Consider the following 25,758-nt stretch of genomic DNA (forward strand, 5'->3'; position numbering starts at 1 on the left):
GCTTTGACTTGCATTTCTCTGATGATGAGTGATGTTGAGCATCTTTTCATGTGTTTGTTGGCCATCTGTATGTCTTCTTTGGAGAAATGTCTATTTAGGTCTTCTGCCCATTTGTGGATTGGGTTATTTGCTTTTTTGGTATTAAGCTGCATGAGCTGCTTGTATATTTTGGAGGTTAATCCTTTGTCCGTTGTTTCATAGGCAATTATTTTTTCCCATTCTGAGGGTTGCCTTTTAGTCTTGTTTATGGTTTCTTTTGCTGTGCAAAAGCTTTTAAGTTTCATGAGGTCCCATTCATTTATTCTTGATTTTATTTCCATGATTCTAGGAGGTGGGTCAAAAAGGATGTTGCTTTGATGTATGTCAAAGAGTGTTCTGCCTATGTTTTCCTCTAGGAATTTTATAGTGTCTGGCCTTACATGTAGGTCTTTAATCCATTTGGAGTTTATTTTTGTGTATGGTGTTAGGAAGTGTTCTAATTTCATTCTTTGACATGTTGCTGTCCAATTTTCCCAGCACCACTTATTGAAGAGGCTGTCTTTTTTCCATTGTATACTTGTGCCTCCTTTGTCAAAGATAAGGTGCCCATATGTGTTTGGGCTTACTTCTGAGTTCTCTATTCTATTCCATTGATCTTCCTTTCTATTTTTGTGCCAGTACCATACTGTCTTGATCACTATGGCCTTGTAGTATAGTTTGAAGTCAGGAAGCCTGATTCCACCAACTCCATTTTTCCTTCTCAAGATTGCTTTGGCTATTCGGGGTCTTTTGCGTTTCCATACAAATCATAAGATTTCTTGCTCTAGTTCTGTGAAAAATGCCATTGGTAATTTGATCGGGATTGCATTAAATCTGTAAATTGCTTTGGGTAGTACAGTCATTTTCACAATGTTGATTCTTCCAATCCAGGAACATGGTATGTCCCTCCATCTGTTTGTGTCATCTTTGATTTCTTTCATCAATGTCTTAAAGTTTTCTGCATACAGATCTTTTGCCTCCTTAGGCAGGTTTATTCCTAGGTATTTTATTCTTTTTGTTGCAATGGTGAATGGGAGAGTTTCCTTAATTTCTCTTTCTGCTCTTCCGTTGTTAGTGTATAGGAATGCAAGAGATTTCTGTGCATTAATTTTGTATCCTGCTACTTTACTAAACTCATCAATGAGTGCTAGCAGTTTTCTGGTAGAGTCTTTAGGGTTTTCTATGTATAATATCATGTCATCTGCAAAGAGTGACAATTTTACTTCTTCTTTTCCAATTTGGATTCCTTTGATTTCTTTTTCTTCTCTGATTGCTGTGGCTAACACTTCCAAAACTGTGTTGAATAACAGTGGTGAGAGTGGACACCCTTGTCTTGTTCCTGTTCTTAGAGGGAATTCTTCCAGTTTTTCTCCATTGAGAACAATGTTGGCTTTTGGTTTGTCATATATGGCTTTTATGATGTGGAGGTAATTTCCTTCTATGCCCATTTTCTGGAGAGCTTTTATCATAAATGGATGTTGAACTTTGTCAAAAGCTTTTTCTGCATCTATTGAAATGATCATATGGTTTTTATCCTTCAAGTTGTTGATATGATGTATCACGTTGATTGATTTGCGTATATTGAAGAATCCTTGCATCCCAGGGATAAACCCCACTTGATCGTGGTGTATGATTTTTTTAATGTGCTGTTGCAGTCTGTTAGCTAGTATTTTGTTGAGGATTTTTGCATCTATATTCATCAGTGATATTGGTCTGTAGTTTTCTTTTTTTGTGACATCTTTGCCTGGTTTTGGTATCAGGGTGATGGTAGCCTCGTAGAATGAGTTTGGGAGTGCTCCGCCTTCTGCAATATTTTGGAAGAGTTTGAGAAGGATAGGTGTTAACTCTTCTCAAAATGTTTGATAGAATTCGCCTGTGAATCCATCTGGTCCTGGGCTTTTGTGTGTTGGGAGATTTTTAATCACTGCCTCAATTTCTGTACTTGTGATTGGTCTGTTCATGGTTTCTATTTCTTCCTGGTTCAGTCTTGGAAGATTGTATTTTTCTAAGAATGTATCCATTTCTTCCAGGTTATCCAATTGATTGGCATATAGTTGCTTGTAGTAGTCTCTCATGATCTTTTGTATTTCTGAGGTGTCCGTTGTGACTTCTCCTTTTTCATTTCTAAGTCTGTTGATTTGCATCTTCTCCCTTTTTTTCTTGATGAGTCTGGCTAATGGTTTATCAATTTTGTTAATCTTCTCAAAGAACCAGCTTTTAGTTTTATTTATTTTTCTTATGGTTTCTTTCCTTTCTTTTTCATTTATTTCTGCTCTGATCTTTATGATTTCTTTCCTTCTGCTCCCTTTGGGGTTTCTTTGTTCTTCTTTCTCTAGTTGTTTGAGGTGTAAGGTTAGGTTGTTTATTCGATCATTTTCTTGTTTCTTAAGGTAGGACTGTATTGCTATAAACTTCCCTCTTAGAACTGCTTTTGCTGCGTCCCATAGGTTTTGGGTTGTTGTGTTTTCGTTGTCATTTGTTTCTAGATATTTTTTGATTTCCTCTTTGATTTCTGTAGTGATTCCTTGGTTGTTTAAGAGTGAATTGTTTAGCCTCCATGTGTTTGTATTTTTTGCAGTTTTTTTCCTGTAATTGATATCTAGTCTCATGGCGTTGTGGTCTGAGAAGATGCTTGATATGATTTCAATTTTCTTGAATTTGCTGAGGTTTGATTTGTGACCCAAGATGTGATCTATCCTGGAAAATGTTCCGTGTGCACTTGAGGAGAAAGTGTAGTCTGTCGTTTTTGGATGGAATGTCCTATAAATATCAATGAAGTCGAGATGGTCTAATGTGTCATTTAAAGCTTGTGTGTCTTTATTTATTTTCTGTTTGGATGATCTGACCATTGATGTAAGTGGGGTGTTCAAGTCTCCCACTATTATTGTGTTACTGTCGATGTCCCCTTTTATAGCTGTTAGCATTTGCCTTATGTATTGAGGTGCTCCTATATTGGGGGCATAGATATTTACCATTGTGATATGTTCTTCTTGGATGGATCCCTTGATCATTATGTAGTGCCCTTCCTTGTCTCTTTTAATAGTCTTTACTTTCAAGTCTAATTTGTCTGATATGAGTATTGCTACTCCAGCTTTCTTTTGACTTCCATTTGCATGGAATATCTTTTTCCATCCCTTCACTTTCAGTCTATATGTATCCCTTGGTCTGAAGTGGGTTTCTTGTAGGCAGCATATAGAAGGGTCTTGTTTTTGTATCCATTCAGCCAGTCTGTGTCTTTTGGTTGGAGCATTTAATCCATTTACATTTAAAGTGATTATTGACATGTGTGTTCCAATTACCATTTTCTTAATTGTTTTGGGTTTGTATTTGTAGGTGTTTTCCTTTTCTTGTGTTTCCTACTTAGAGAAGTTCCTTTAGCACTTGTTGTAAGGCTGGTTTGGTGGTGCTGAATTCTCTTAACTTTTGCTTGTCTGGAAAGCTTTTGATTTCTCCCTCAAATCTGAATGAGATTCTTGCTGGGTAGAGTCTTCTTGGCTGTAGGTTTCTCTCTTTCAGGACTTTCAGTATATCCTGCCATTCCCTTCTGGCCTGCAGAGTTTCTGTAGAAAGGTCAGCTGTTATCCTGATGGGTTTTCCCTTATATGTTGTTTGTTGCTTTTCTCTTGCTGCTTTTAATATTTTTTCTTTGTGTTGAATTGTCGTTAGTTTGATTAATATGTGTCTTGGTGTATTTCTCCTTGGGTTTATTCTGTATGGGACTCTCTGTGCTTCTTGGACTTGGTGAATTATTTCCTTTCCCATGTTGGGGAAGTTTTCCACTATAACCTCTTCCAATATTTTCTCAGACCCTTTCTTGTTTTCTTCTTCTTCTGGGATGCCTATAATTCGAATGTTGGTACGCTTCATGTTATCACTGAGGTCTCTGAGGCTGTCTTCTAGTCTTTTTATTTTTTTTTCTTTTTCCTGCTCTGTGGCGTTTATTTCTCCCATTCTATCTTCCAACTCACTTATTCGTTCTTCTGCCTCAGTCATTCTGCTGGTTCTAGCATCTAGAGTATTTTTAATTTCAGTTATTTTGTTATCCATTGCTGTTTGTTTTTCTGAGTTCTTATGAACTGTTTCTTGTACTTTCTCTAATTTGTTATCGAGATTTTGTATCATTTTTACTATCATTACTCTAAATTCTTTTTCCGGCATTTTTCCTATTTCCTCCTCATTTATTTGGTCTTGTGGGTTTTTTTCCTGCTCCTTTGCCTGCATGGTGTTTCTTTGTTTCCTCATGGTTGTCCAAGCTTTTGGGGTTGCTTGTCCTGGTGATAGAGGTGTTTATAGAAGACTGTCCAAGCCTCAGACTAATGTCCAAGTATTGGATTAAATGAATATTCAGTCTAGGAAACACATACATGTATAAGACACACAATTATTGAATCCGTTAGGACATAAGGCTCTAGAAAGACCTGACAGAACCCCAGTGTGCTATCAGATATTCAAAGAGAAACCCAGCAGAAATTGACAACTGAAACAGAACAAATAAGAGACAAAAGCAAAAGCAAACAAACAACAAATAACACCTTACACATACAAACATTAATCCAGGGAGATTTTGTAAGCTAGGATCAAATATAGAAATGAGCTGGCGTACCACCAGAGAGAATGGAGATTCTCAGAATGTAATTAGACAACTGTACTAAGAACTAAGATACAGACAAAAGCCTAATATTAATACCAAGGCAGTGCATCATCTGGAGAATAGAGCAAGGAGTCTGAGCAGACCGATAGTGTTGCTTATAAGTAGGTTAAGATAAAATACACTTAAAATGGCTGGAAGAAAGGGGAACAGAAGAGCGTAATGTGGTTGGAAATATGCAAAGAAAAAGAAAGGAATAGAAGTGTATAAAAGAAAGGGATGAAAGGAAAGTATGAAAGATATTTTGTCCGTACTACCAAAAACTTAGCTAGATATAGAAGTATATAAAAAGGCAAAAAAAAAAAAAAAGAATGAAAAATATCCTTAAAAAATTATGTTATAAAACTTGTAGATCCCTTAGGGCTAAGATCGTATTTAATAAATCAAAAAAGAAAAAAAAAAAGAGAGAGAGAGAAAGAAAAAAAAAAAAAATCCAGAACTGATCCCAGAATGGACCAGTTCAATAGGTATTGATACTACTATTTCTGTTTCCTTAGCGTCTCAGCTGTAAGTGTCCTTCTCCTTGCCTTGGGTTTTTTTTTTGCGTTATTCTGTGGCCAGCAGAGGTTCCTTTATTGTTCGTCTGTAAGCCTCGGTGTGTGGGGAGGGAGAGGGTACAATAGTGGCTCCTTCTCCTGGGAGTGAGTGAGCAGTGGCGCACTGTTGTTTCAGTCAGGCTTGGAGGTGCCTGTTGCAGAGGGCGCTGGTGGCTCAGGCGTACACAGAAAGTCTTAGAGTTGGGCCTCTCTCGGGGTTTTTTCTTTTTGATGCTGTTTTGTTTTTTTTTTTTCTCTCGGCAGCCTCCCTGCTGCTGGCGCTGCAAGGAGTTTTAATCTAGCCCCGCCCGAGTGCCTGAGGGTGCTTGTTATCCCTGAGTGCCTTAGGTGGCCCGCAGGGCGTCTCTCCACTGCCTGTTGCAGAGGCGCCGGAAGAGAGGGAGAGGCTATGCGCGGGGCTCCTCCCCCGCGCCCGGGAACCTGCAGCCTCCAGCCGCCATCATGGCCGGGCAGCTCTCAGGGACAGGCACTGCTCTCCGCGGACCTCTTCCCTCCTGTGCTCTCGGTCCGTGACCCTACCGGCAACAATGTTTCTCCCCCTGAACCCGCTCTCCGGTTCCCACGCTCCCGCTCCTGGACCCTCCGTTCAGCTGCGGATCGATGTCTCGGTCCGGGAACGCTGAGCTGCGCTGCGGACCGTCCGTATGTTTCTCACTCCCTCCCGTCTGCCACAGCTCCGCCGCTTCACCCTCTTTGAGCCCTCGTAGATGCCTCCCTACCGGCTATGTCGGGCTCCCCGCTGCCCTTTCTGGTGTCCGAGGCCGTCTGCTGGTGTTCAGCTGGTTCTCTGTGGGAATGCCTGCGTCCTTCCGTGCATTCCCAATGCAACTGTGGAGAGGGATGCACTCCACGTCTCTAAATTGTGTTTTGATTCCAAACCACACATTGAGCTTGTTCAATATGTCAGTTGCATAAGGAAAAACAGTCATTCTCTTTTCTTAATGCTCCAGAAAGTCATAGAAATAAGTCATCCAGGTCAGAAAGTTTGTTCTGTTTCGATTTTTATTTTAAATGTTATTTAAAACCTCATGAACTGTGGAACATTCTACCATATTTCATATGCCTTTGATGATAAAGCTTGGATCACCGATCATAAGTGGGGGAAGGAAACATAGGTCATTGTGTCTTAACCCTTCATTTTACATCTAAGGATACCTTGGCATGGAGAGTTTAAATGACTTGCCCCCAACACTATCACTGCTGGTTAATAGCAAAACAGCTTTTGACATACGACGCTTCCTTTTCTGATCCACTCCAAACTTTCCACAGTCTGCTGTAGCTACACCCCCAGTCTGAGAGGAGTCTGAAAATAGAAGAGAAGTGGGCAGTTTTCTTAACAATGCTAATCAGAGATTCCAGTCCTCTCTAAGTGAGAGTCAGAGAGGGTCTCACAAAGCAAGCTTTTAGAGAGTGTAGGAAGTTAATTATGTTCCTCTATAATTCATTAGTCACCGTCCTTGTAACCCGAGGCTATTTAAAATACAACTTGTATTTAGTAGCATGAATTCAGAGGACTTTAGACATTAATATATCTAAGAGAGCCTCTTTTATCTAGTTTATTACGTTTTCCTTTGACAGGCTTAAATGACTATTAAAAACCATCTTTGTGTTTAGTTAAAAACAACAAAACACTACAGAGAAAGAAACTGAAATTAATCAAAAGGAATTGAAATTAATGATTACTTAATGTCTCCTTCAAATGAACATGAAAATGGGGCCTATATATTTAAGTGGGTTCCTGGGATGAAATGGAATAGATTTTCAAATACAGGATTGAAGAAAGGATTGTCTGTTTCCAAATAACTTTGTTAACAATCCACTGCAGCACTATTGTAGGTACCCATTGCTTTAAGGGAAAACATTGTCACCTAAGGATTCTGGGAAAATACAAACAGGTGGCATCAACATTTCCCTGTGTTCCTCAGTGAGGATGTGGTGGTAAGGGATTTAATTTTTAAGATGGGGGATGAACATTGGGTTTGTCTGATATGAAAATTAATACAGTGCTCAGAAAAACAGTGTAAGAAGTTCTGAATTTCTGTTCCTCCATGAAAACAATGAGAACACTTGCAAAAATCAAATTCAACTTTTTCAGAATTCTAGATATTAACCAAAGGCTTGCAAAATTATTATTTCTTATTCAAGAAAAATAGATGCATCTCAGTAAGACAGGGAGTTTCATGATGTTTTAACTTGCCTTATTCTCATCTCCTTCTCCCCAGCTCATGGTAGCCATGAAAACCTAGCAGTGGCCTACTAGCCACTGGAGAGGGGTAGGACAAATCAGGAGCCATGAAAAAAGCCCCATTCCTAAGAATGGTTATTGTCTAACTTGTGTGACAGCTACCTAGGAACCCCATCTTACAGGGCTTATCTTTTTTTTCAGTTTTATTTTTTAATTGGAGTATAATTGATTTACAATGTCATGTTAGTTTCTGCTATACAGCAAAGTGAATCAGTTATACAAGGCTTGTTTTTATTTGACCTGACTTGAGCTTACTGCTACCAGCATGTTCCCTACAGCATTTTTTCAACCAGTGGTGATTGTTTAATATCACAGCTGCCTGAGGTGCAATCACTGATCAGAACACTTAAAAGGAAAGCTGATCAAAACACTTAAAAGGAAAAGCTTGGAAATGAGATTTCAATAGCTTGAAAATCTTTGACATATTCTAGAGAATCTAAAAGACTTCACACATATGCAGGGTTGTACACATGCTCAGGAAAAATCTGAGAAGGTCCTAATCTCTCACACTCTCACCTTGAGTCTGTGAACAAACAGCAAGTGAAGGCTAAATAGAGTTGTAAACTGTCTGCAGAGCAATGGAGTCGTGCCCCAGCACAAACACAGAGTCCCTTAACAGAAGCTGGGAGATGGATTGGTTCCAGGCGTTTAAGAAAATGGAGATTTAACCAGGGTTTGTGTTTAAAAGTGAGTGTAATGTACTCTCGAGAGCATGTACAAGAGTGATTATTGTCATGAGCAATGGAACTAAGTGGGATAATTAAGGAAGCGAGGATGTGAGATTAGTAGAGAAAGTGTGTTAAGGTTAATGGATTGATTATGTGTTGGGGGGTTGAAAAATTATTAGAGTGGGTAGCAGAGGAAGTGGGCGGGGAAACTTGAGGAGTACAGATGATCAGAAATTGAGATGATGGAAATTGAGATTTTACAATTATTATATGGTGTCTAAGGTTTTATCTCTGGATATGAGTGGCTGAGATAGCGTGAAGGACGAGATCAGTATACCAGGGAGTCAACAAAGGATGTTATAAAGTACTACTGAGCCATTAAGCACCTTAGCTTTGACAATTGTGCTTAGGGTAGAAAAGCTGCACATTACTGAGTCTGTCTCTAGCACTGGAGACAGATGTCCGTCAAAGGATACAGAACTGGGCATTAGCAAAGCAGGTCTCTGAAGTTTGGAAGGCAAGGGATCCTAGGGGATTGGTAGTAAGACAATGTTGGTGAGGATGCCTACTGGGTCTAGATCAGACCAGTCTTCATTTGTAGGAAAAGGTGCTAATGGACGTTGCAAAATGAGGTTAGTCAGGGCTGACAGCCATAGATTTAGGTATACGTGTGCAACAATTTAGGTGTGTATGTGGGGTCCTTACTTTTCCTAAGAAGCAGGTTCTGATTATGCTTTCCTTTCTCCCACCCAGACACCACATTGCACATTGTCTTTATTTATTCTCATAGATGGAATTAACACACCAGTTCAACTGACGTGTTTTGAGCTTTAAAGAATTAAAGGAGAAATTGGAGACCAAAAGTTGTCACATTTAGGCTGAAGTTATAAACCTGGTGGACCTCAATGCTGCACAGCCGACACAGCTTTGAGGACCCCAGCCACCAGTTCAGGAACAAAAAGGAAAGCCAGGAGATTCGTTCTTTCTTTGAGCAAATATAATGGAGTACTTTACAGTATGCAAAACCTGATTAATCAAAACTAAAGACAAACAGGGAGAGACAGAACACCAGAAAGCATCCTGAAATATTCTTAAAATGCTCAGTCATCATAAAGCATTTGATCACAACTGGGTTTAAATCAAGGCTTTTCCACATCTGGCTGTGTAACCTTGGGCTATTTTCTTTACCACTCTGGGCTTCAGTATCCTTTTAAAACTTACCCCAATAACATTGTTGTAGTTCATGAGACAATGTGTTATTGGCACATATATAAATATTTTATTATATATAATCTCACATTTTAAAAGTTAGTCAAAAAGAGAGGGTGTTCTATTATTTTTTGCAAGATAAATGTAGCATATTGTTGTTTTCTTTGCACATGAAATAATCTGCCTGCAAAATATGTAATTAAACTCTCCAAATCTGAATGCTGGCTTGTTAGACCTTTATCTCCCTTAGCCGCCTGATGTTATCTGCTCCATTGGTAAGTTTGGGGATCTTTCACGCAACGTGCAAACAGACTATAGGAGTAGACAGGGATGGCAAGAGGCAAAAGGAGGGTTTTTGTACCTCACCAGACTTCCTTTGTTCGGAGAATTGGTATAAACATTGGTAAGGCTGTAGAAGGTTCAGGCGGCGTGGAGGCAGGGAATAAAACTAGATAGTATTTCAAGGTTTCTTATTTTGATCTTAGAATAATGAGCAAGAATTTTCATTATTATATAGTAATTTGGGAAGATGACTTTTCTGCTGGTGTCTGGCATCTCCTTGGGGACTTTATATTGATGAATTGCACACATCTTATAGTGACACTCAATTTGTCACTGTTCTGAACTCATAGGCCAAAGTTTTAAATGAAGTCTCTATTATTGCTGTTTCAGGCACAGAAACCTGGGTGAGGATGAAACGGTGTGGTCAGCCAAATGGAACACTCTCCAGTCAAGTAGGACAAGTGATGCTCATTTCCTCGGTTGGCTGAACATGGCAAGCAGGCCCTCATCAGGAAATTTGCTTCATTGTTCCACAGCCATTCTTGGAAGAAGTTGGCTTGTAAGTATCCATTTATGTGTTAAGTTAATATGTACTGATCCCTTAAATGGTACCTAATTACTGAGCACTTTTCCCAGTCGAAAGAAGATAGTACTTGCTTTAGCAAATGGGTCACTGTCTCCTATTCAATGCTTGGTATCTAAGCAGCACCTTCCTTTAGAGTATTGAAATTTTCACACGTATCTCCTTTATTCTTAAAGGCAGTGTTTTCCAGTTCTTGGCTTAGCCAGTCCTTCTAAGAGGCAGATGGTACAATAAGACTACCTAAGGTCCTATGCAAATTAATAAAGGTAACCATTATAGAGCATAATTTGGTTGTCCTTTCTTTACCTTCCCAACTCCTAATTCTTTTCACAAAGATATCCAGGTCCCTTGGGGCTTCCTTATCTTACAAATTTTGGTAGAACTGAAAGCAAAATGACTCTCAAGTAATGGCTTTTCCTGAATTTGCAAAAGAAGAAAATGTTAAGTGTCCTAGAAAAACAGCATAATAATTGAAAGATTTTTAAGGGCGAGGAAGAAGAAGGAAGATTGCCCAAGGCTGAGGTTCGAAGAAAAGAGGTCCCTTACTTCCTCAAGTAGGCCTGGGTTTTCTCCCTTGCAGGTGTCTCTCTAGAAGGATGGCTGCCTAGTGTATCTGGGGAGGCTGCACCTCACTCAAGTGTGGCATAGAAGATGCTGGGGCTGAAGGAATCATATGGTGTTTCCATAGTAACTAGTGAGGTCAATGTTGTGGTGTTATGGAAAATCTTAAGAATCTTGACTAAGTATTAGAGTGGGAGGAGATGGAAGTTGAATAATGGCTGAAATTGAATTTTAAATCCCTTCAGAGATGGGTGGGTACCCAAATTCAGAATTAAATGATATAAAGTAAAATCATAAAGCACAATTTTTCTTACATATCTGTTTGCAGATTGGGATTAATTCCTACTACAGTAACATTGTCTATAACTTTGTAATTTTTAAAACTGTTTACTTACATTAATTAATGTATACCTTAGAACAAGTATGTAGATAAACATTAATATCACCCTTGCTTTACAGATCAGGGAATTGAGAGATTCAGTTTGCCTAAGAATACACAGACAATGAGTGGCAGACTCAGGAATTAAGGTCAGATCCATCTACCCCTAAATTTCATATTTTTTTCAATATACCATGCTGCCTTTCTAATAGAGTAACTAGTATCATTCATTAGGTACTATTGAGGGAATGGTTGGAGTTATTTAAATATAACTAGATTGCTAATTAAGGGTTCTGATATCCACCAAGAAATACCAGCTAGGTGTCCTACAATTCAATTCAATTCTAACACTTTTTACCTGAAAATGTTATCCTATCCCACAGGTTGAGGACTCAGTCTCCACACAACTGCCCTCAATTCAGTTGCCAATCACAAGTCCAGGTTACTACCTGTGCTTCTGATCTGCTGATTATAAATGAGAGGTTCCCACAGCCCATTCCTTGGGTTCAATTAATTTGCTAGAGCTGCTCACAGGACTCAAAAAGCCAGTTTACTCACTAGATTTCTGGTTTATTACAAAGGATATTAAAGGATATGAAACAACAGCCAGCTGAAGAGGTACATCGGACAAGCTCTTGAACAAAGGAGCTTCTGTCTTCTTGGAGTCAGGTTCAGCGTGGCATGTGGAAGCACTCTGGTTACCCAATCCGGAAGCTCTCCAAACCGCTTCCTTTTGGGTTTTTATGGAGGCGTCATTACATGAGTGTGACTGGTTAAATCACTGGCCATTGGTGATTGATTACTTTCTAGCGCCTCTCCTCTTCCCAGAAATCAGGAGATGGGACGGAAAGTTTCAACCCTCTATTCATGGTTGGTTCCCTTGGCAACCAGCCATGTCTCCTCCTCCCCCCCCCCCCCCCCATCTTTAGGTGCTTTCTAAAAGTCACCTCATGAACATAAACCCAGCTGTAGAGGAAAGGATCTTGTTATGAATAACGAGACACCCGCTTCACCTTTATGGCTCTGAAACAGTTTCAGGAACTGAGGACTAGAGACCAAAGATTATAACAAAAGGTGATTCCATTGCTCTTATCACTCAGGAAATTCCATGGGTTTGGGGAGCTTTGAGCCAGGAACTAGGTTGAAGACCAAATGTACGTGGAAATTATATTTTCAGCATCTGAATGACCAAACATTTATTTCTTATAAATCACAAAAGTGCACTAATGTAAGCCATAGTTAACAATAACAAAATCAGACCTCAATCACAGGTTCTCAGGGTTCCTGCGGGATCCGTTTAAAAGGGCTTTTCCTGCACAGCTGCTCTCAGCCTTCTTCTCAGGCCCTGGGCATTCCTCCTTTCTTCAAGGAAGCCCTTCCTGTTCTACTAGCCCTTTGTTCCTTCAGCAGAATTCAGCCCCACAGATGATGCCCTATTCTTGAAGCACTGCTCTCGAGTTCCTTTCCACCACATTCTCCGGGGTTTTCTCTTATCTCACTGGCTTCAGTATTATTCTCGGTCTCTCTTTTTTTTTTTTTTTTTTTTCCTTTCTTTTTTTTTTTAACCTGAATAAAGTATTGCCTTTCCTCAGTGTTCTTTCCGGGGCCCTTTTCTCTTCTCTGACACTTTCTTGGGGGATAAGCTCATCAATTCCCATAACTTTAAATGTTAGTAATTATATATTTGAATCCCAAAATAGTAATTCAGCTTTGTTGAGCTCCAGACACTGATTGAACCAGGTTTTCCCATTTAATTAAATGTCGAAAGTCTTTACCACAGTGTTCAGTCTGTAAATCGGTCTGTTTCCTCCCTCACCTTTACTTCTCATTCACAATCCTTTAGTCGGGCCTATACGTATCTCCCAAAGTTCCAGTCTATCTTCTTCTCTCCAGTCTTTTTATCTGTTATCACTGTGACCTCTCACCTGGACTTGTGCAACGGCACCCTACCTGCTCTCACCCCTCCTAATCCTGTCTCACTACAATACACTACAGCCATGGCGGCAATAATCCTCTTAAAACACAAATCAGGTCATCTGACCCTTGTGTTCTGAACCCTCCAAAAGCTTCTCCTTTCACTAAAGGAAATCGAAACTCCTCACAGCCCACAAGCTGCTAGTGATCTGATACCTCCTGATACTGTCCCACGTCCCTCTCATACTCGCTCAGCCTGTTCCAGTTACACCCAACCTCCCTCAGGGCCTCTGTACATGTTGTTTCTTCTATCTGTGACTTTCTTCCCCTAACTCATCTTCTTTTCTCAAAAGTCTCAGAGAGAACTTCCTTGCCACCCACCTAGCATGTTCTGAACCTCAGTTTCTTATTTGCTTCCTTCTTTGGACTTAATATAATCAGTGATTTTTCAATTCTTTGTTCAATTACTTGAACAGGCTTCCACAACAGAATTTACATTCCATGAAGAGAGGGACCAGGAGAGTCTTGTTTTTTTCTCATATCCCCAGTGCTGAGCACCATGAAGGGTCCATAGAAACTTCTGGATACATTTGTGTTGACTGAGAAAGGAGGACCCCAGCCTGGCACTCAGCAGATCAACAATGGAAAAATAGGAGGTCAACTTTGATATTGAGCTTATAGGACACTAAGCTCATGCTCTAGAGTCTGTCTAAAGCACTCCATTCCTACATCATAGACAGGGAAGGATTTTAGACATAGCAGACTGAGGGTCCATTAGGTACAGAGGGTCTGGACCTACTGGACCAGACTAGACCGGACTTCCTTGACTTCTTAAGCCCAGATCCCAGGGAGTTCTCTTGTGTCAGATCATGTGGATGAAAGCCACACTTCCATTTAATGCAGAGTGATTGACGCCTATGCTAAAACATGTAGGTCTGTCATGTCTGACCATCTGTCATGTCTGATCACCAGTGTTATGCCTTTTAGTGTCGTCAAGACTGGTTCAGGAATCCGACCCTTCCCTGATCTGATTTTGTGGCTCAGCCTTTAAACATTATGACAGTCAGTGTCAACTGAGTCTGCCCTAAAATAGTTTTCTGTGCCATATGGCCAATTAGAGGATTATAATGACTGATGCTTTTAAGATCCACCTTGGCATTGACTCTATGTGGCCAATGAAATCATTCTTTTCAAGGAAAAATATCTGTGCAGGCCTGGAGGAGTGTGCTTCATGTATGATTTCTCATTGGGTTATATTTAGGACAACTTCCTAGTCTTTTTTATTCAACATACATGCCTATACATTTTCATACTTCTGTAATGTACCTGATTTAGAGAAGTATGAGAGATAATACCTCTCCCATTAACAAAATTAATTTAGAATCATGGTACTTCCATACAAGGGAATTTTCTCAGCAATAAAAAGAAACAAACTACTGACACATGCAACAACGTGGGTGAATCTCATTTGCATCACACTAAGCAAAAGGAGCCAGATTCAAAAGACCACATATTGTGTGGTTCCATTTATATGATGTTCTGGGAAAGACAAAAATACAGGGAGAAAACAGATCAGGGGTTGACAGGGCTGGGGGCGGGTGGTGCGGGGAGGATTGAGCACAAAGATGCTTGAGGGAATTCTCTGGGATGGTGGAACTGTTCTGTATCTTCATTATGGTTGCGGTTACATAGCTACATCCAGTGATGGTAAGTTTTTGGTGTCAACTTGGCTAGGCTATGGTACCCAGCTATTCAACAACATTCATCTAGGTGTTCCCATGAAGGTATTTTGTGGATGTGGTTAATACCTACAGTCACTTGACTTTAAGTGAAGGAGATTACCCTTGATAATGTGGATGGGTCTCACCCAATCAGTGGAAAGGCCTTAAGAGCAAAACTGAGGTTTCCCTAAGGAAGAAGATACAGCCTCAAGACTGCAGCATTGAAAGACAAATATCATATGATATTGCTTGTATGTGGAATCTAGAAAAAGGCTAAAAATCAACTTATCTACGAAACAGAAATAGAGTTACAGATGTAGAAAATAAACTTACAGTTACTGAGGGGTAAGAGGGAAGGGATAAATTGGAAGATTGGGATTGACACATACACACAACTATATATAAAATAGATAACCAATAAGGACCTACTGTATAGCAACTCTACTCAATACTCTGTAATGGCCTATATGGGAAAAAAGTCTAAAAAAGAGTGGGTATATGTATATGTATAACATATTCACTTGGCTGTACACCTGAAACTAGCACAACATTGTAAATCAACTATACCCCAATAAACATTATATTTTAAAAAAAAAACTGTAGCATCAACTCCTGCCCCCAAATTTCCAGGCTGCTGGCCTTCCCCTGTGGATTTTGGACTTGTAACCCCCCACAGCTGTGTGAACCAATTTCTTGGAATAAATCCCTTCATATATATATATATGTGGTTCTGTTTCTCTGGAGAGCCTAACTCATACAATGCGTTTGTCAAAATTTATAGAAATATACACTCAAACGTGATAAATTTTACCATATGTAAATTATACCACAATAAACCTGCTTTTAAAAAACCTGATTCAAAATACGAATCAGGATTCAGTTTTCGGATACATAGAAAAAGTGTGTGCATGAACATGTGTGTGTTAGTGCACATGTGCCTACATCCCATGTGTGCCTTTTTGGGTATGTGTGTTTCTGCAGAGGATGTGAGGAAGGTGGTTGAGTTTGAAAAAAATCCTTAATCATGAAATTGGAGTGATAAAAGTAGGTATCTGTTTGCAATCTGGGCTGATTAGGGGATCTTTCCATAACTAAAGAAGGAGGCCTCCGTGTAACTGGACACCAGTTGGTTTCTGTCAGTGCACTAACGAGTCCCAACACATGAAAGGGGAAATTAAATTAAAAGTGAACTTTTATTTGTTGAATACTGCCTGCATACATGATGATGTGCCAGGCCCTTCAAGGTAGATAAGGTGAATAAAATATGGGGACTTCGCTGATGGTCCAGTGGTTAAGGCTGCACTCCCACTGCCGGCGATGCAGGTTCAATCCCTGAAGATCCCGCAGGCCACGTAGTGTGGCCAAAAAAAAAAAAATATATATATATATATATATTTTTTTTTTAATTTTTAAAATATAGTTACTGTTCTCAATGTGTTCACAGGTTATTGGGGAACATATTAACAACTTAGTAAATAACCATAACCCTGGACACCAAGGTGCATGCCCAGGAAAACATGGACTGCAGGAATGGGGTGCTCCAGGAAGGCCAAAAAGATGGTAAGTCCAATTTGGTTATTCACTCAATAAATATTTGTCAGAGTCTTCCTTTGGGTCAATTTGGCTAGCACATAAGGTATATATAAAAGACAAAAAGACAAAATTAAAACAGGGAGGCTGAGGTGAAAACACTGGATAAACAAAGTTTTAATTAGAAACAGCTTTAAAAAAGGTCCATTTCCTCTTGAGAAATGCATGAATCCAGATGTGAAATGGGTCACCCTTCTCCTTAAGATTTAGTAAAGATTTGCCCATTCCACACCCTTTTAAACATCCAATGTCTTCCTTGAGAAGTTTGCTAATTCCTGGGGTGCTTAGTCACCTTCATTTCTGCTCTGATTTTCTGCTGTCCCTGAATCCTTGTTTGCACATCGTGTCTTGCAGCTATTCCGTTGTGTCTCTTCCATACTCCTCCAGCCATCTCTTCTCATCTCCTCAATAACTAGGCTCCTGAAACTTTCCACTCATTCCTGCGTCATCAAGTTCTCTCTCCCTGCTGTACTGTTCCAACAATACTACAGCACCTTCAAACTTGAAACCTCTCGACTTCATGTCCTGCTCCAGCTACTGGTGTAATTCTGTGTTCCCATTCATTGAAAAATACTCAGAATTTAGAATAATAGATGCATATAGTTTCAAGAAATTAAAGAGCTGACCTTCTCACTGGGGCACCCCTAAATGTCAGTGTCTGGGATTTAGATGCTCAGGTTTTTTGAGAACATGATTGTAACCCTACCCCTGAGGCAGGGCAGTGGGGTAATGTCCATTTGCCAGTGATTTGAAAATAGGCTACAGAAGGCAGACAGTATCCCCATTGCATTTGTAGACTGGCACCAAACTCACTTGTTTTCAGCCCCCCAAGTTGCCTAGTGTTCCTTATTTTAGAGTCTTTCTGGTCTTATTTCTTCAGAAACAAAAATCTTTCCTTACTCTCTGGGGTGTGTTTTGGGGAGGCTGGAGTCGTCATCTGGCTGTGTGGAAAGTGGAAAGGAACCTGGGCAGGGGAGAGCTTAACTGCTCTCTTGTATGGAAATTCAAGCAAGTCCCAGGCCTCTGGGTGGAGGCACTTGGAGATTAACAAGAAGCTGCTATCACTCACTGGGATGGAGAAGTAGAAGTAAAAACCCTCTGCTTTCATCTGAAACTTTGATGACTGAGCTGCTGCCACCACCGATGTCTCCGCCAAATGCTGGAGAAGACATGACTCCTCCTTTTCCTCTACCTTCCAATCTCCTCCTTGCCTCCCACTGGCAGAATCTTCCCTTTGTTCCTCCAGTTTTTCCAATAACTTTATAATGGATGCCTTACATCACAAGTTTCTTTGTTTGAATATCCTGGAACGGTTTCCATTTTCCTGATTGGATATTAACACATGCGCCCCCGCCTTGCTCTGTAACGGGTACCATTGGACTAGTCTCTATAGGACTTAGTGCTCTCAGAAGTGAATTTGCTGACTTTTGTTCACTTGTTTATTTCTCTCTTCCCCCACTTGGAAGCAAGGATTAAGGGAGGAGGAGTCAGTCTCCGGCTGCCTTACTCACCTCTGTGTCACCAGTATCTAGAATAAAACCTGCTTCCTAGCAGATGTTCAATAAATATTTGTTGAAACAATGGACACACATGTAAATGAGACAGACACTTTTCTTGGTTTCTATACAAAGAAAAAAAATTACCAGTAGAATACCTTTGGGTCATACAGACTTTATTGATGGTTGGAGGAGATGGAGGGAGTTTATATCTAAGAGTCAGTATCTACTTATGCCTTTCAGACACACCGCTATTCACTCTCCATTCTCTCCTCTTCCAGTCCCCTCCACCAACTCCCTTCAGAGCACACCTACCAAAATGCATCCATCAACAAGAACAGTCTCCTTCTCCTTAGCCCCTACACCCAGACTCAGTTTAGGGCTCACCTTTGCACATCCACACACTTATCAGTGTACCCCCTCATGCAGACTGCTGCTCTGAACCTCCCCTCCCCACCTCTCTGCCATGGGAAGGCAGCAGCAGACTGGGTTTATTTCCCCACTGATATGAACTCTACTTCTCCCTTTAAGAGGTAAAATACTTACAATTTGTTTTGGTTTAAAACAACTTTTTAAAAAAGCAGATATTAGGTAGATATGAAATTAGGAATGCGTCCTCAGATATGGAGGTTCGCGACATGTAAGAAGAATCTTCCTGCTTTGGAACTAAATACTACATTTTTAAGGGTAATAAAAGAAAATAGAGATATATAGCTCGGCTCCCTGGCTATTCTCTAGCATATATACCTACTACAAATTCAAATTAAAGAAGAAATAAGAATGGTGACTGGCATGTGATGTGACTTTCATGCCATCCATTTTTTAGTTTAACAAAAAAATCCTTCCAATTCAAATGACTTCTGAAGTCAGAAAAATAAGACTCAATGATGTGTGCGTGCGTATGTGTATTTCAAACCTTAATAGAACAGATACATTCCTGACATAATTTGGATGCACATTGCTCAGAAAATTCACGAACTTGGGAAGTAACCTTCAGACAAGGTCGGAGTCACTTGCTCATTTACTGCTGAGAACCAATCACAGGACTGGCCGTTGCCAAGGGCGGCTCAGAGGCCCTGAGGTATGAGTTGGCAGAGGTGATGGAAAGGGAAGGAAGCCCGGCAGAGTACAGGAAAAAAAAAAAATAGAAAAGAAAATAAGGATGTTTGAATACCATCAGCAACGGCCTCAGGTACATTTTGCTGTCTTAGCTGCGTGAGTCAGCCTGGCCGGAAACAACCTAAAAAAAGGCACGGGCAGGGCTGGCTGCCCAGCGCGTCTTTAGGGTCCGCTGCCCTGCCCACGCCGAAGCTGGCGACGCTGCCGCTGTGCTTTCTCTCGCGCGCGAGGCACGGGCTGCTGGCGCCTTCCAGGGTCCCGTTAGAGCCACTCATCTCAGAGGTCACGGAAAAGGAGGGAAGTCACTACCTTATTTGCCTGACAGTCATATCTCCCCTTCCTCATCCCTTCCTGAAATGAGAGCTGAGCATTAACTAGAAAATTTTGTTAATCAAACTGAAATGCCTTGCTTAAGCAAAGGAAACGGGGTAAATAAGCTGCTGCTGCAATCAACTTCCAATCCTCATCTACAGCAAAGGAAAGGGCGCTGGAGGAAGTGTAGGTTTTAAGTGTGAGCAAGTCCCCCCCTAGCGGACAAATGGCATCACATTGCACTTACAGAGATTGTGCCTGGGCGTGAAACAAAAATTCAAAGATCCGGAAGAGATGAAGAAAGCGTGGTATCATGACACGTATTTCGGTCTTGATTTCCAAGGGGTTATTTTTAGTGGAAAAGTAAAACCGAGTTGAAGATTTTGTGTCTCACTTGTGAATTTTTACCTTTAGAGTGTTGGTTATTAATCCGTTGAATATGCCTCCATGTCTCGCTATGAGGAAGAATAAGCAGAGAGAATACCATTTTCTAGGACTGGTTTTGAAAAGCCTAAGTCACTTCCGAGGAGGCATTGTATTTGGAGACAAGACAAGAGAGTTCGTGGTAAAAAAGACTGATTGGAGAAAGATGACTCCGTTTTTATGGACAAAATATGTCCCCGGGTCCTTGCCCCTTGAGCAGTGACGTGTCATCAATCTCACCAGGCTGACCGTTCCTCCTGGGGTCCTTAGGTCAGCATCTTCTTTGAACCAATGTCCACGGCACTATACTCTTCAGAGAAAATAAAGGTGGCAAGTTATCTGTGCTCTTGACTAATCTTGACCTTCCTCAGTCTTCTCCAGCTATTCTTGGCTGTCAGTAGGAAAACTTGAGCTGAAGTCTATGAAACAGATCTCGAAAAGTTTTCAGAATCCTAAAGTATATATAGAAAATATATCTGTAGGTGCCCATGTGTAAGTGTGTATATGTACTTGTGTGTGTGTCTTTCTGGATGAAAGTTTACAGACTGGAAATTTATTGGATTTTCAAAGTATATGTGACCTAATAAGCATTATAAACTACTGATGAAAAATCTCACTCCACTGGAAAACTACGCCACCACAGAGATGGGGTACCTGGGTTCTGGATTCAGAATGCCAAAATTCAAATCCAACTGAGATTCCTTAGGAAAGTGATTTAATCTCTCCAAGCCTTAGTTTCCTCTTCTGTAAAGTAAGAATAATAACAAGAGCACTTAATCCATCGAATTCATGCAAGGATTAAATGATATATTGCATGCATGTACTTAGCAACTTTCTTGACACGTATTAATTGCTCAGTAAAGCTTGGCCTTCATTATTATGACAAACTTCAAACATGTAAAAAGTTAGGTTTGTTAAAATCCCACTGTGTGCATCATACATTTTCCAATAATTTTACAATCTTTTGGATGAGGTTGAAAGCTTATTTCTGTCTTTTGATAGGGAAGTGTTATTTCTTTGAAACAACCTAAGTATGGCGCTATCCAGGGTGATGAACTAGATCATAGAATTACATAATTTAAAGCAAGTAGAGACCTGAATTATTATCCAGTCATATCTCCTTCAATGATATTTTATAGATAAAATAATCAAGATGCATGTTGAAAAAGGACTTGTTCAGGTCACTCTTTGTGACTGCAATTCAGGACCTTAACTTTTAATTCTGAGCTGGTTTTACCACAGCTCTCAAAGACATTTTTAGCCTTTTTCCCCCGTTTCATCAGATTCTTAAAGGTCTATAAAAGGAAAGATTGAGAATCGCTGTCCTGTGGGAGACATCACCACCCATCAGGACGCTGCTCAAATCCCTGGCTTCCTGGACCTCTGGCTCACAGCCAGTTGTTTTTCTTCCCCCTCTGAGAATTTCGTGTATCACAATCTTCTCACGGTCTATCTCAGTCTCACAATGCATATCACATTATTTGTCTCTTTTTGTCTCATTAGAGTATAAACTTCTTGAAGACAGGAGCTATGACCTTGCATCTAATAGAATCTGACAAAATAATGTTTCATGAAGGGTACAAAGGGATTGGCAGGGCATCTATTTCACTGATAAACTTGAATCTGAAAAACTCCAGAGGACCTGAAAAAAGTCCATTGCTCATTGCTGAGACTTTCTCCTGGAGTCGTCTGGAAGCAATAGGAACTGTAATCAGCCTGTAGTCAGGGCCAACAGCACAGAAAGTCTAGAGGTGAGCTGTAGGAAAAAAAGTCCAAGACCCAATCACATCTTGGGGACAGGAGTCTAAAAATTCAAAAGGGCAAAAGGTGAAAGTCAGGCCTGAAAAATAGAATATATGTCAGGAATGTGCTCATAAGAGCATGGCAAAAGCTTGGTTCCTAGACTTTGATCCTAGATCTAAACCCCAGGTGAAAGAACAGAGCAGACCAAGTGCCAGGCTTGATCTGTATATCCGAGATTGGGCAGGAACTGAAGGAGGGGGTGAATTCCCTAGCACTGAAGGTGGAAATCTTGAGGGCAAAAGTCAGATCAGACCCCAGTCTCCCCAGTGTTGTCTTTTGCTGTTTCTGAGCCTTTCTTCCTTACTGCACCTCAAATTATACCACGACAAGTGGGATATGGTCACACTTTCTGCCAGTGCAACAAGTGTCTAGGAGCAAGTCTTTTTAACCTGACCTTAAATCGTTCTCTGATTTCCCTGAAAGAATACTCAGAAAAGCCCTAGAGCATTTGTGTGTCTGGATAGAAGATTTGTAGGTTTCCTGAGATTCTCTGAGATGTCTGTGACAGCAAAGTGGTAAATGGTAGTTGCTCTAGTCTCTCAAGTCTTCACAGCTCCCCAGATCCTCCCAGAGGAATCCTGTTCCTTTCCAAGTTCTAAGAACTATGATTCTTTTGAATCCATTCCTTGGGCAGTTTTTCCTGGTGTCGTAAAGCAGGACCTACAGACACCAGTCTCTTGGGGAGGATTCCCTGAAGTTGCTGCAAATCCAATGCTATCAGAAGAGGATGCTGGATGTCTAAAGAGCCAGGCTGCCTGAGAATCCTAAAGGAGATAAGTAATCACTAGCCCAAGAGAAGCTCATGAAACAGAGTGCAAACATATGGACCTTAAAGCAGTCCTTTGACACAGCAGACAGTAGCTTAAGGAAAGTTTGGGGTAAAGTGTAGACGGACAATCATTATAATATTAAGAATAGTGATTTACTCCTTTTCAAATCAGGTTCTGATCTTGACAGAGGGCAGAAACAACTTGCCTCATTTTATCTTTAAATTATCTGGAGACCTGCGTTTCAATGGCTGGAGAAAACGGGTCATGTGTTTGTCTTTTTGATCACGGAAACTCACATCCCAGAACAGGCCATCATCAAGGTTGTGCGGCTCAAAGACAGAGAATTTACGGAGTGTTGCCTGAGGCTCTGAGGTTAGTTAAATACTAAAAATTATCTGTAAGTAGTAAGTGTGGGAACAATTTATTTTCCATGGGATTTAGATCTATTCTAGCCTGTAGTAAATTGCAAATGTTACTGTAGTGCCCAGGTCCCAAGAGTAACAGTCGAAGAGATTGGCTTAAACACTACTGAGGTTTTCTTACTCAAATGAGCAGCTTTTGAAATGGGGTGTTTGCATTCTCTCTTGCATTAGATGCCCAAATGAGCGACGTCACCTTTCCATCCACGCAGACTCCTGCAAAAAAATCCGTTAGAATCTCAGATCCCTGTGTCTCAGTGGAGAAAGAAAGTAAACGTCAGTGGAAACAGAGACCGTTAACTGAGGACATGAGGAGAAAGGGCGTCTCAAAGGTTGCCGATGTGGATAGCGTGATGCCCCTGAGAGACGCCGCTGCTTGCCTGCCTAATAGCCATGGTCTTCGTCTTTACCACCAGACAACCATTCTGTTTGGAAACGTTAAAGAAAAAATTACATTTTCCAACCTTATTCAAGCTGGGAATGATTATGTGATACAATTCAGGCTGCTGACATATAAGCAGAAGTTGGGAAGATGGGCCCATAAAGTGCTGAGTCAGCTAATATGTGCCTTTTGACCTTTGCTATTTCTCTTCTTTCTTCCTGAAATGGAAACAAGATGCTGAAGATGCAGCAGGTACCTACTGTCTACAAGGAGACATGCATGGGGACAAAACTCACATGCAAATGATGACTTGACAAAAGGGTAGAAAATGCTTAGTCCCTTGATTGCGTCATAGAGCCATCATATCAGCCTTGAACTCCCTGATTACAGTCTTTTTATCATATGAGAAAAATTACATCTCTGATTATTATTGGTCACTAGTTAATTGCGTTTTCTCATACTTGCTACCACATGCAAGACTTACGATGCAATGTCTGTATTCTCCTGATGATTTTAGACTCCATAAGTCTCCTGAAACTTAGATCCAAATCTAGAGAGAGAGAGAAAGAAAAAAAAAGGTTGGTTTTCTCTCTTGATTACCAAATTGAATTATACTACATTTCTGGCCTTTGGTGAGATGCAGGCTCAAGAAAAATAAAATAATCATTTTCACTTTAGAAAAAAATAAAGGATTTTTTTGCACGTTTGACTTTCTAGCTTCTGCAATTTATACATGCTCATACTACAAAAGCATAGGATAAGAAACAGCTTAAATAAAATACCAGACAAAGATGTTGTTTAGGTTCATCTGTTTTCACAATTAGAAAGAGACCCTTACTTGTGGCATCTTCCTCCCTATGGCCCTGCTGTCCCTCTTCACTATATAGGGGCCTGCTTTTACTCTCTCTACTAAGATCTTTCTCCTACTTCTTTTATCTCCATGCCCTTGGGTCATAAATCCCTCTCATATCAGTTGACCTGGGGAAATATTCAAAATTCCCATTAATTTGTTAGGTAGAGCAACTTAGCCTCCAGTGTTTCATCCTCTCCCATCACTCTCATTTCAAAGTTAAAGAATGATTAATATGTTTTCCTGACCTGAATGGGTAGTCTCCTGGTTCTTCACTTTAGCTTTCCTTTAACAATTTCCCAAACCTCTAATTAAATTTTTAAGATGGGGTCAAGCTCCAAGTAGGATAGCTTTGCTTCTCGCAACCATGATATAAGTGCAAAGTGGTATAGAAGGGCAGGAGGTCACGCTGCCCTTTAAGAGAAACTTTTATTCCAATAAAGAGCTTAAAAAAAAGGGGGGGGGGAGAGAATCTTTATTCTCTTCTGTCCCACAGTAAACTCCAGGGAGGTGAGGTGTTTTCACCCTCCTTCAATACAGATATTTACATAGACCCTGTACAAGAGGCCCAAAAATCAAGGATTGAGAAGCACAGTTTTAATGGTAAGAATAACACAAAACTAGTTCTTTGAGCTCAACTCACCAACTTAGCAGCAAGAACCCAGATTTTTCCCCCAAATCCCTTCTCCCCAGTAGCTTCCTGGAACTGTGGCTCTTTCCTTGCCTTAGTTTCCCACACCACCAATGGCTCCTGGCTGGAGCATGAGCTAGCACCTCCCCTGTATTAGTGACACTCCAATTTCCCCTGTCTTCATGGCCAGAGTTCCTCTTCCTATTGAAGTGGCCAATGGCTTGACAGCCATTGTCACTGGACTGGGTCCAGCTGAGTCCCAAACTTTCCTCTCAATAGCCATAATCCTTGAGTCTCCTGGGCCATGTCCTCAAGAAGTGGATGTGTTTCTCGATAAAGTGTCAGAGCAAAGCAACTACAGGGGCTCTTTCACTCTGTCCTCCCCCTACACACACACACACACACACACACACACACACACACACACACACACACACACACACCCCAGCAGCGCAGCAAGAAGGGGTGTCCTGCTCCAGGCTGGCCACTGCCTGTCTTGGATCAAGTTACCTCCCTCCCTACCTTTTCCCAGGAAGTATTGCCAAACTTCTGCCACTCCCATCTCCACCAGGAGTCAGTGTAACCAAATGGTTAAGACCATGGGGTTGAAATCCCAGCTTGCTACTACTTAGCTAAGTGACTATGACAAAGTTACTTAACCTTTCTGAGGCTCAGTTACCTCATCTTTAAAATGGGATTAATGATTATCCATGTGATATTTTAAAGAATTATACAAAGTGATATTTAAGTACTTAAAGCTGACACCTCATAAGTGTGTGGTAAATTGGTGCTTCCAATGATGGATTTCTTTCTTTTGCAATTATACTCAGAACTTTGAGAAGCCAGCAAAGTTTTTTCTTCAACAGGTTTTAGCTAGTGGCCTTTCTGCTGTGTTACCTTTGCTTTTTCCACGAGGATATTAAACAGAAGTATGTTGTGGTCAGGCCTTTCTCCAGTGGGGTCTAGTCCCTCCCCAGCAGGGTAGATCCTGAGGCTTCTTCTACCCTCCTCCTCAGTAATCTGTTTCCTAGTCCCCCTCACCCTAGAATGCAACACAGCATGTAATGTTTATATGTGAAAAAAAAAAAAAAGGTCAATTCTGGAATATGGAGGCTTGGTCCACACCCCCACCCCCAAATTAGAATTATTGAGTTAAAGAGATAAGGCAAGAAAGATGG

The sequence above is a fragment of the Hippopotamus amphibius genome, chromosome 4 (assembly GCF_030028045.1).
Source record: "Hippopotamus amphibius kiboko isolate mHipAmp2 chromosome 4, mHipAmp2.hap2, whole genome shotgun sequence".
NCBI lineage: Eukaryota > Metazoa > Chordata > Mammalia > Artiodactyla > Hippopotamidae > Hippopotamus > Hippopotamus amphibius.